The sequence below is a fragment of the Cricetulus griseus genome, chromosome 2 (genome assembly GCF_003668045.3).
Source record: "Cricetulus griseus strain 17A/GY chromosome 2, alternate assembly CriGri-PICRH-1.0, whole genome shotgun sequence".
Taxonomy (NCBI): Eukaryota; Metazoa; Chordata; class Mammalia; order Rodentia; family Cricetidae; genus Cricetulus; species Cricetulus griseus.
The window spans coordinates 436,987,563-437,000,227 of NC_048595.1; the positions used below are offsets into that span (position 1 = coordinate 436,987,563).

Genomic DNA, 12,665 nt, shown 5'->3' on the forward strand with positions numbered 1-12,665 from the left:
AAAGTCCTGGGTCTAATCCTCACCACCATAAGAGAGAGAGAGAGAGAGAGAGAGAGAGAAAGGAAAGTTAAAAAATAGATATCGCTTCATAGGCATTGAGAAAGAAATGGGCTCATAAATATACAGAGCCTAGAACTAGCATAGGCATAGCTCAGTTGGTAAAATGCTTCCCCAGCATTCACAAAGCCCCAGGTTTAACCCCCACCACTACATAAAAACCAGGCATGGTGGTGCATGCCTGTAGTTCCAGCACTGAGGAGTGGAGGCAGGAGGATCAGGTGTTCAAGGCTAAACTGGGTACACAGGCCTGTCTCAAAAATACAAAAATTACTGAGGGGGCTATGCATTCATTGAGATTCTGCATTTCTCAAGCTGTCTATTAACTGAAATGTGTTTGTGGGGGGCTGGAGAGATGGCTCAGAGGTTAAGAGCACTGGCTGCTCTTCCAGAGGACCTGGGTTCAATTTCTAGCATCCACGTAGCAGTCTGTAACTCCAGTTTCAGGGGATCTGACACTCACTAAGACACCAATGGATATAAGATAAAAATAAATAAAAAAATTTTAAATGTATTTTTAACCCAAACCTACACAGGGAGGGCTTTCCTGATCATTTCAGAAAAGGCTCACACAGTGTTTTCCCAGCTGAGGTCCAACAAGAAGCTTTGCTGCTGCTTATTCAGCTCTCAGATGCTAAATCAACAACTTCTTCATGCTCTGTCCAGTGCTACATTTGGGGCTTTTGTGGTTGTAGGTAATTTTGCTATTTAACAAACAAGACCCCCAAATTAGCCCCGAGTTCTATCCAGTTTCCCAAACACCAGCAGACTGGTGTGACCTAGGGATAATAAATGTGTTACATCAAAGCTTCTTGAGTATGAGTTGTAGTTGTAAACTGTGTGTTAGATTTTGTTTGTTTGAATTTTTCTGTTTGTTTGGAAGTGATTTGCTTGCTTGTTTGTGAGATATAGTTCTCCTGTGGCCCTAAACTGGCCTAGAGTCACATCAGGAAGGATGACCTTGAACTCTCCTATCTCCACTTCCCACGTGCTGAGATTACCTGGTCCCAGTTCTCAGAATGGGTCTCCAGATAGTCTATTCCAACCAAACTTTTTTTTTTTTTTGTCCAGAATTCATTTCACTGGCCCTGCCTATGCCTGTCTACCTACTTACCATTTCCATAAAAATCGCCAGCATGGACACATGACCCAAGGCCTCCACGAAACTACATTGTTAATTCAGACTGAACCAATAGAGTCACCCTTTCAACCGCAAGTGCTGTTCATGTGGGGTGATGGGCGTTAAACACCACCTTCAACCCCACACACGTCCCGAAAAGACTTCACCTTTACTAGGCAAGTACTTTGCTGCCTTCCTAGCCCCCTCAATTTCATCTTCTGTGGTGCACCTAGAGGCTTAAGCTCTCTGGTGCTTAAGGAATATGCTTCTGAAATCAGAGATAAAGAGGCCAGCAACAGAAAAAAAACAAACTAGAAGGGCTGACAATCAGATGTTATCAGTGGTACCTCTGGGTCTTGTAGTGCCTGAGGCCAGCCCTAGCACTGACCTCCATGTTAAAATGGGTTGAGAATGGTCTCTAACCTTGTGGGATTGAACTTTTCTCCTTAGGCCAAAGATCCTAAGCCAATGCACCCAGGCCTTTGCGCTGTCCCAAATGCACTGTGACTAATAATGGACAACCCTGCCTGTCCAAAATTCAGTGCGTTTGGATTTCCTTCTGAATACCCTAAGACATTTTATATATTGTAGTTCAGGATCACTCTTCTGTGGCCGCGTGACCTTTCTGGTTAAGATCAAATGTGTGACAGACAGACAAATAGAGAATAGGAAGATGAACAGGAAGTAACACAGAAGCAAAAATCTTGCAGTGTAGCCCGAGGAGGGGAAAGAGAGTGGAGGCAGATAAGTAAACCAGGGATGTGAAGGGTCCAAGTGGACATGGCCACGTCTTCACATGTGCCTGGGGATTGTCAAAGAAATAAGGTCTTGGGCCAGCAAAATGACTCAGCAAGTAAAGGTACTCGTCATCCTGCCTGCCAACCTGAGTTAGAGTCCCCAGGACCCACATGGCAGAAGGAGAGAATCAGCTATAAGTTGTCCTCTGACCTCCATGTCTGCATGACATACATATATACACAAATAAATAAATAAATTAACATATAAACATTTAAATTAAAAAGGTTGCTGATCAATAGTACACTCACGTTAATCCCAGCACTCGGGAGGCAGAGGCAGGCGGCTCTCTGTGAGTTTGAGCCCAGCCTGGTCTACAGAGTGAGTTCCAGGATAGGCTCCAAAGCAATACAGAGAAACCCTGTCTCGAAAATCAAAATAAATAAATGAACAAATTATCAGCGTTCAGAAGGCTGAGCCAGGAGGATAACAGGTCTGAAGGCAGATTAGCCTACACAATTAGTTGCAGGCCAGCTTGTGCTACATAGCAAGACCTTACCTCAAAAAAAAAAAAAAAAAAAACCAAACATCAGGAAAACTGGCTTAGAGACTGGCAGCTCTTCCAGAGGACCTAAGTTCAGTTCCCAGCACTCATGCCAGAGAGCTTACTTCCAGGGGATAAAATGACTCTGGCCTCCATAGAAACCGTGTGCACACATACATATATTCACAATTAAAAATAATAAAAAATACAGGGGGTGGGGCTGGAGAGATGGCTCAGAGGTTAAGAGCACTGACTGCTCTTCCAGAGGTCCTGAGTTCAATTCCCAGCACCCACATGGTGGCTCACAACCATCCATTATGAGATCTGGTGCCCTCTTCTGGTGTGCAGATATACACGGAAGCAGAATGTTGTATACATAATAAATAGAATCTTAAAAAAAAAAATACATGGGGTGGGGAGGCACACTCCCCTGATCGCACTAGGGAAGAAGAGAAAGACAGATCTCTGAGTTCAAGGTCAGCCTGGTCTACAGTTCTGGTTCCTGAACAGCCAAGGCCACACAAAGAAACCCTGTCTCAAAAATAATAATAATAAATAAAATAAATACAGGTGTGATGGCATATGCCTTTAATCCTAGCACTCAGGAAACAAAGCCAGGAGGATCTCTGTGAGTTCAAGGCCAGCTTGGTCTACATAGAGAGTTCCAGGCCAGATCTGCCTGCCTCTACCTCAGGAGTAGATTGGGATTAAAGGCATGCACCACCATGCCTGGTCAGTTTTTACAGTCCATCTTTAAACACTACATTAAATATCTTTGGGGCTTGATTGATGGTTCAGTGGTTAGGAGCCATACTATTCTTCCACAGGGCCCAAGTCAATTCCTAGCACCCACACTGGCTTACAAGTGCCTGTTAATCCAGTCCCAGGGGATCTGACCCCTCTGGCCTCCCAAAGGTACCTGTACATATATAGCAAGCACAGATTCACATGTACACATGCTTAAAAAAGAATGAAGTCTTTAAATAGTGTATTTTCAAGGGTTGGAGAGATGACCCAGCAGTTAAAACCACTTGCTGCCACAGGTACAAGGACCAATGTTGTTATCCCACCAGCCACTTCACAAGCCTGTCATCCTGCAACCAACTCTGAATTCCAGCTCCAAGGGATCCAACATCCCCTTCTGACTTCTGTGCGTGCACAAGTGCACCTGCACCTACATTCACAGACAATAAATAAATTAACACATAATCAATAAGGTTCTCCCCCCCCCACTCCCCATGTGAATGTCGTCTTGAATTCACAGAACCTCTGTCTTCAGTTGAGCCACTCGCCCTTTCCCTAATGTTTGCTTAGCCACCCACCCAGGTGTCAGATTCAGATTGGCCCATCTCTGCCCCTTAACACAGACCTTTCAGGGAAGAGTGGGAGGAGAAACCGTAGGAAATGCCGACCCCAAATAAGGATTAGCTCCGCTATTTCAATCCTAACCATCCAAGTGACTCTGAATGGCAGCAGCCCACATGGGTCATAAAAGTTGAAGCAAATGAACATGTGGCTACATGACAAGACATGAAGAAAGTACATCTTGACATGATCAGCAGCAGGCGACATCAGTTTCTTGGCGTCTCGGTGAGACAAATGCAGGCAGATTTTCTTCCCATCAAATGAGATGATGGGTGGGTATCGGCTTTTTAAAAAGCTGTGTAGAATAAAAATGCCAGAATCTGATAGTCCATGTTCAGGTGGCATCCAGTCCTCTGATAGCTCTTAGCACAGAGCTGAGGACAGTGTGAATTCAGTGAATAATTGTTGACCTAATAAATGTAAGTCTTATTTGCTAAAATTTAATTTTGCTTTTTTTTTTTTCTGTGTATCTTATTTCCCTCAGTACTCAGAATTGAGCCCACAGTCTCAGCACACTAGGCAAATACTCTACCACTGAGCTGTTTATTTATTCATTTTGGGTGGATGGATAGAGGTATATGCACAGATCAGAACACAATTTTTTTTTTTTTATTTCTCAGGACTGAGTCTTTATGTGTAACTATTCTGGAACTTGATTTGTAGATCAGGCTGGCTCGAGCTCAAAGACATTCTCCTGCCTCTACCTCTGCCTCTGCCTCTGCCTCTCTGCCTCTCTGCCTCTCTGCCTCTGCCTCTCTGCCTCTCCTCTGCTCTCTGCCTCTCTGCCCTCTCTGCTCTCTGCCTCTCTGCCTCTCTGCCTCTCTGCCTCTGCCTCTCTGCCTCTCTGCCTCTCTGCCTCTCTGCTCTCTGCCTCTCTGCCTCTCTGCTCTCTGCCTCTCTGCCTCTCTGCTCTCTGCTCTCTGCCTCTCTGCCTCTCTCTCTGCCTCTCTGCTCTGCTCTGCTCTCTGCCTCTCTGCCTCTGCTCTGCCTCTGCCTCTGCCTCTGCTCTGCCTCTGCCTCTCTGCTCTCTCTGCTCTCTCTCTCTGCCTCTGCCTCTGCCTCTCTGCCTCTCTGCCTCTCTGCCTCTCTGCCTCTCTGCCTCTGCCTCTGCCTCTGCCTCTCTGCCTCTCTCTCTGCCTCTCTCTCTGCCTCTGCCTCTCTGCCTCTGCCTCTCTGCCTCTCTGCCTCTCTCTGCCTCTCTGCCTCTCTGCCTCTGCCTCTGCCTCTCTGCCTCTGCCTCTCTGCTCTCTCTGCCTCTGCCTCTGCCTCTCTGCCTCTCTGCCTCTGCCTCTCTCTCTGCCTCTCTCTCTGCCTCTGCCTCTCTCTCTGCCTCTCTCTCTGCCTCTCTCTCTGCCTCTCTCTCTGCCTCTGCCTCTCTGCCTCTCTGCCTCTGCCTCTCTCTCTCTCTGCCTCTGCCTCTGCCTCTGCCTCTCTGCCTCTGCCTCTCTGCCTCTCTGCCTCTGCCTCTGCCTCTCTGCCTCTGCCCCTCTGCCTCTGCCCCTCTGCCTCTCTGCCTCTGCCTCTGCCTCTGCCTCCTGAAAGCCCAGTCAGAACACAGTTCTTAAGAATTGGTTCTCTCGTTCCACCATGTGGGTCCTGGGAATCAAACTTGGCATCAAGTGGCACCGTGTACCCACTGACCCATCCCATTGGCCCTACTGTAACATTGTTAAACAATACAAAACAAGTGGGCAGGATGTAACAGTAGGCTCTGGACAGTCAACGTGGAGCTGCTCCATATTTTCCAGAGACAGAAGTAGGGTGTGGGAATCGGTTTTAGGAAGCTGGCATCCGTCGTTTCAGCTGTTACTGAATTGTGATACTAGGTGTGGCACTTTTAGTGCTACTCCATGAAGTGCAGGGAAGGAGCAGGAAGTAGTCTGAGGGGACCCTGAGGAAGGGTGAGCAGGGGTCCACTGCTAGGCTTTGCATACCAGACTAAAGTATGGGCCTTGGGAGGAATAAGCAAAGATCTCATTCACATCGGCATCTTTGGAAGAGGCTTTGGACTGCTTTGGAAGAGGCTTTGCACCAGTCTTCTGAAGTTTGGACCCTTTTCTTCAGGGTACCATGGAGATGGAAGGAATGGCAAGCAATGTGAAAGAAATGAAGCTGATAGAATTTGGTCATGAACTTGAAATTGTGGGATGACAGAGAGTGAGAGCATCTAGGATGACTCAGCCAGTGCCACCAAAATAAGGAATGCAGCAAGAGGAAGAGGAGAGTTTCATAGGATTGGAAATAAGATCCCTGTGGATTACGCAGCTGGGTGTCGACTTTAAGCAGCTGGGTGGTTTACAAGGACTCCAAAAATAATGAAAAACTAAGCCAGGTGGTGGTGGAGCTCACCTTTGTTTAATTCAGTTCTCAGGAGCTAGAGGCCAGCCTGATCTACAGAGTGAGGTCCAGGACACCCAGGGATACACCAAGAAACACTGTCTTGAAAAAAAAAAAAAAAAAAAAAAACTGGCTTGAGAGACAGCTTCACTAAGTCAAAGTTACTTAACTTCACTAAGTTAAGGCCACTGGATGTTCTTCCAGAGGACCTGGCTTCAAGTCCCAGGGCCTATTACGGCAGTTTACAACTGTCTGTAACTCCAGTTCCAGGGGATCCGACACCCTCACACAGACCTGCGGCCAAAACACCAATGCACATAAAATAAAAATAAATAAATAAATCATTAAAAAAGAAAATATCAAACAAACAAACAGAATGAAAAGCTAATCCCAGCACTTGGGAGGTAGAGGCAGGCGGATCTCTGTGAGTTCAAGGCCAGACTAGTCTACAAGAGCTAGTTCCAGGACAGCCTCCAAAGCCACAGAGAAACCCTGTCTCGAAACCCCACCAAAAAAAAAAAAAAAAAAAAAAAAAAAAAAAAAAGGTCAAGGCAGAGAGAGGTATGGTGTGTATCCCCATTAGGACATCCTTGTTGGGCTGGGGAGGTGCCTCTGTACAGGTTAAGGATAGGTTAGAGTTAAATATCCCTCCTAATAAATGATAAAATGTATCTGTATCAGGCTGATAGAGCAGTCTTGGTTAAAACCTGGGACATAAAGGTTTCTTTTGTAAGAAGTCCGCAGGAATGTGACTGGAGACATTCTTCCTGTGGCAGAAATAATTAATTGTCTCCACCCCCACCCCTCTGTAACCATTTTTTTTTCCTTTTTAATAGTGAAAGGCTACCTGATTTGTAGCCGAACAAACAGACTTCACAAAGATAAAGAAGAGGAAACATTTCTAAACCACACCACCACCACCACCACCACCACCCTGTAGCTACATATAGCCACATAGCTAGGTTTTGGCCATGAGATAAAAAGGAGCCCCAGGGTTGCCTGATTTTTTCACCCATGGAGTTACAGGCATGCGTGGCCATACTTTGACTGTTACTCAAGTACTAGGATCCAATCTCTGGCCTTCATAATTGCACATCTGTTTTGAAAAAAACATATTATATTGTATGTTGTATAAATTTCTGCGCCTGTGGGGGGTGGGGTTGTGGATGTGCCATAGCAGGCATGTGGAGGTCAGACAACAATTTATGGAAGTCAGCTGACTCCTATTTTATTAGTACTGAGCACTGAATTGGGGGCATCAGGCTTGGTAGCAGACACCTTAAATTTCAGTGGACCATCTCAGTGGGCCTCAGCAAGCACTCCTAAACACTGAGACATCCCTCCAGTCCTAGGGCCCTTTTCGGTGAATGTATGTTTTTGGTGTTTTGGTTTGGATTTTTCAAGACAGGGTTTCTCGTGAAGCCCTGGTTGTCCTGGAATGCCTTTAATCCCTGTACTCAGGAGATAGAGGCAGGCAAATCTGTTTGAGTTAGAATCAGCCTGATCTACATAGTGAGTTCCAGGTCAGCTAAGGGAGACCCTGTATTTAGGGGAAGAAAAAAAAAGTTTTATGAAGTTGGGCCTTGGTGGCGCATGCCTTTAGTCCCAGCACTCGGGAGGCAGAGACAGGTGGATGGATCTCTGTGAGTTCGAGGCCAGCCTGGTCTACAAATGGAGTTCCAGGATAGGCTCCAAAGCAATACAGAGAAACTCTGTCTCAAAAAAAAAAAAAACAAAACAAAACAAAAAAAAAGTTTTAAGAAGAAATTCATTTGTAAAATTAACTTGTAGGCCTATTTATCTCAGTATTTCTCAAATTTAAAATTGTATGAAGATATAGATTTGATCTTCAGGACTGTTAAATATTGTAAGTGGTATTGTACAATCAGTGATCCCCACTTTTTTATCTGAGGGACTCCCTGTCAGTTTGATTAGAAGCCCAGCAAGAGCATTTTTAGCCCTTTTGTGGAATTTAATCTTTCTCTTTCATTACCACTTAAGCGACACACCAAGAGAATCCCTTCCTCATTCTCCTCACACTGGGTTTCCCAGCACTTCCTGCACTCAGCATTTCTCAAAAGCAGAAAAACAGCGGGCAAGCTTGATCTGGCCCTTTAATGTAGCCTTCTGGAAAACAGGCAATATAGCTATTATGGTCTAGATCTTTAAATGTATTTAATATGATTAAGATACTACCTTCACTTAAAATAGTCTCTTAGTCATTCAGACAAAAAAAGTGCTTTTGTGGCAATGTATTCAATACCTCTTGTTCTTTTGTTTCTTTTAAGACAAGAGCCTTTAAACTCACAATCTGCTTCAGCTTCCCTTCCAAGCCTGTGTCATCATACCTGGCTTTCCTAGACTCTTAATATTGCTCAGGCCAGGCGGTGGTGGCGCACTCCTTTAATCCCCAGCACTCAGGAGGCAGAGGCTCGGAGACCTCTGAGAGTTGGGGGCCAGCCTGGCCTACAAAGCAAGTTCCGGAACAGCCAGGACTGTTACACAGAGAAAGCCTGTCTGGAAAAACAAAACAAAATAGTAATAAAATAATAAACCTCCCCAAAGCAGAAATGCATTAATAGTAAATAATTCTAAACGTTTACATGAACATAAACCTAAATCTATAAATTTAAAATACCAATTTTATAATAAATAAACTGTATATTGATGAGGCCTAGTACTTAGAAATCTTACAGTCATTTTGATCCCTATAGTCTAATGGAAAAGTCACTGACCTTTCCTGATTTGATTTCCTCCATTTATGGCTGTGTGCCATCAGATAAGTGAGAGACTTAATTTATTCTAGAACTCATGGCAGAATCACTTGTTGACTCTGTGCCCTTCACCACACTAGACTCTACAAATAATGCAAGGCAGTGCTAAGAATGGACGATGCTTTGGAGGCTTGCAGTGGCACCCAAAAGATAAATAATCCACTGGGCTGCATGCCTGCTGCAGAACTCTCCAGTAGCTACTCAAGAGCTTAATGCAGCTCAGGCTGTTAAAATGCTGCACTGTGATTCGGAAAAGGTTTTCTAGGCCATCTTTTGTTTTGTTTTTCAAGACAGGGTTTCTCTGGGGCTTTGGAGGCTGTCCTGGAACTAGCTCTTGTAGACTAGGCTGGTCTCGAACTCACAGAGATCCTCTCCTTCTGCCTCCCAAGTGCTGGGATTTGTACCGCTAACACCCGGCTCTAGGCCATCTTAAACACATGTGAGGAGACTTTAGGACGCAAACCAATGCCTTGAAAACCCTGGAAGACTCAGAGATGAGGAAGAACCCAGGTAGGGTGTCAGATGAAGAATAGAAGTGAGAAGGTCAGGGGTAGGGTGCTTGCCTAGCATATGGAGCACCAAAGAAAACCAGGTGTGGTTGCACAAGCCAGTACTCATAGCACTCAGGCAGTGAGGGCAGAAATTCAAGGTCATCCTTCAATGGGTGTAAATGGAAAATGGGGCGGAGACGTAAGGAAATTAGGTAGTTCCAGGAAACTTGCTTGTTGGACTAGAGGGATGGCTCAGTGGTCAAGAGTTCATGTTGTTCTTGCAGATTCTCTTCTCAGCACTGATACAGGGGCTCACAACCATTGGTAACTCCAGTTCTAAAGGATCCGATGCCTTTATCTGCCTTCCAAGGGCACTAGGCTCACATGTGGTACACATACATAGGTAGGTATGTATGTATGTATGTATGTATGTATGTATGTATGTATGAAGCAGAGGAAGCGCTGATTGAATAAAGTCCTGAGTAAATGTGTATCTTGTCATGGGCAGAGCCTGTGGAGAACTCTGAGACCAACTGGCCCATGGGAAATTCTTAAAACCATTACTCATATGTACCAGGCTCCAAAGAAATGGCAAACTTTTTCGGGAGTTGGAGTATGAGAATTTATGGATCAGTGTGTGCAAAGACCAGCAATTGTAGCCTCTAGGATGTTTACAACCTGAGATTGCTTCCCTATAGAGACCTCCTACTGAGACTAACTAATCCCCACAGCCCCCAATCCCCATATTGTACCTAATAAACATACTAAGGTTCCAAGTTGAGGCAGTAGCAATAACAGAGCCCTACTTATCCCAGCTATATTGTATCAGTCTTTTCTTCATTCTCTTGCTCTCCTAGCAGGGTTCCTGGACCTGAACTGAGCAGGATGTGACAGATAAATATTCAGACAGACACATAAAATTAAAATAAATTAGAATAAAAAATGTGACCTGACGGTGATGCACACCTTTAATCCCAGCACTCTGGAGGCAGAGGCAGGGCGATCTCTGTGAGTTCGAGACCAGCCTGGTCTGCAGATGAGTTCTAGGACAGTAAGGACTGTTACACAGAGAAACCCTGTCTGGAAAAAAAAACAAGAAAGAAAAAAAAAGTGTGTTTCTAAAAAAGAAGTCTCAACTTGTAGGGAAAGTAGGATCAAAGACTTCAAAGACTCATTAGTATAAAGCCAGGAGTGGTGGCTCATGCCTCTGATCAGTCCCAGCTACTTGGGAACGTAACAGGGGAGTAACAGCCCCAGAAATCTGAGGCAAGCCTGAGCCAACCTTGAAAAAGCAAATGGTCATATACACATATGCCAGAAACACAGGCAAACAAGTTCATCTTTCCACAGTGTCAGAATATTACTGAATAACAATACATTTACAAGGTTTAATGGACCGAACGACGGCGATTTGTCATAAAATCTGCCTACCTGAGTAGGCTGGCCAAGCCAAATGCAAGTTCTTCATTATGATCTTAATTACTGATATTAACTCTTCATATCACACATTACATAGCACAAGTCAATATGTCTTTATATATATGTATATGTACATACATATATGTATAGGTATGCATATATACGCACATACGTAAGGGTTTCGAGTGAATACAAGCTCAAAGGGCTGCAGCATCACTCAAGAGGGTTAGAAGTGGGCTGAGACACAGTCAAGCACCAGGAAAGAGCTGCTGCAGTCAGGTTTGAGAGCAAAGCTGCAGAACTCAGCCTCCAGTTAAGACTTTAGGAACAGGAAGCTTCCGATCATGTCCAGGTCTAGACAGGCAGATAAGCAGGCTCATAGGAAGTCAAGTAGACTGCATCAACAGCTGGGCACTGAGCTGAATGAGTCAGTGAGTCCGCCTTCTGAGTCCCATGGCATCAAATACTAGAGCCTGACTTACAGATGGCTGTGAGCCTGAGCCGCCATATGGTTGCTGGGAATTGAACCTGGGTCCTCTGGGAGAGCAGCCAGTGCTCTACACTTCTGAGCCATCTCTCCAGCCCCTGATACAGTTTTTGTTAAAAATGTGTAAGGATTTTTTCTTTTCATTTATTTTATTTTATGTGTGGGTTTTGTTTTTTGTTTTTTGGGTTTTTTTTTTGTTTTTTTTTTTGTTGTTGTTGTTTTGTTTTGCTTGTGTGAACGAGCCCTGCATGTGTGATGTGTGTCTGGTACCCACGGAGGTCTGAAGAGGGCATGGAGTTTCCTGGAACTAGAGTTATGGATAGATAGATGGTTGTGAGCTAACAAGTGGGTGCTGGGAATTGAACTTGGGTCCCCTGCCAGAAGAACAAGTACTGCAAACTCTTGGACTGTCGTGTGAGGATGTGAGGATGCTTAGGGGCGGGAAGGAAGGAGTTAATGGAGACCAGCCGGCAGGAGCAAGGAGGAACGTGGTACAACTGAAGTGATGATACTCATATTTGTGTTGTCCCTGTCACTGGCGACAGGGACACAGCTTCTCACCACATCTGCAGTCACTTGAGTACTTAGAAGCCTCCCGTCAAGCAAACCTGGGATTTGTGGTACCAGAAATGAAGCAGAGTTGGATCTATGGGGAAGGAGAGGACTGAGACGGAGGGAGGGGACAGGACAAGTGTGAACCTCTCTAAGGGAGGCCTTTAAGTGTGTTTACAATGGGGATATATATTCTTGTGGCTTTCTGAATTATACCTCTAAAGCTTGCTAAGGACTCCCCCTTCTCTCTAGCATTGTCTAAAGAATGTAATTTAATACAAAGTCAAAAGCTAAAGAAATTTTCTCAGTAGACAAGGTTGCAAAGAGGGTTTATGAGGGGTGCTATTTAGGTTTGGGGTAAAGAGGAGAGTGCTAGAAACCTAAGGTTATGTATCATTTTAGCCCGAAGTAAATATGGCCTAATTATCATCTTTGACATCCTTGATTGAGGTGTCTCTAGAAACAGCACCATCTGATCCAGTGTGAGAGAAATGTATTTATTGCTTTTGAGATGCCTTTTGGGAAACATAGATTTGTCTCTGTGGCCTTGGGTCCCCCTCAGTAGGGTCTGAAGACTCCAGCCTTTCTCTGCAGTAGACAGATCGCTTTCAGCCTCTTTCTGGCTCAGCCTTTTCTCCCCATATCGACACAATTCCCCCATGACTTTTTCCTGCTGCAGGTATAATTAGACTCATTTGCTGAACATGGTGTTATTCCAGCACACATGGATCTGAGACAGAAAATCTGAGTTCAAGACCAACTTACACTTCATTCATATCTATGT

General features: G+C 44.8%; 1 protein-coding gene across 2 annotated transcripts in view; it reads left to right on the plus strand.

Moving 5' to 3' along the window:
* The window catches only part of Fbxo36 (F-box protein 36), a 52,613-nt gene that overhangs the window by 13,458 nt on the left and 26,490 nt on the right, over positions 1–12,665 (plus strand). The gene's annotated exons all lie outside the window — the stretch shown is intronic.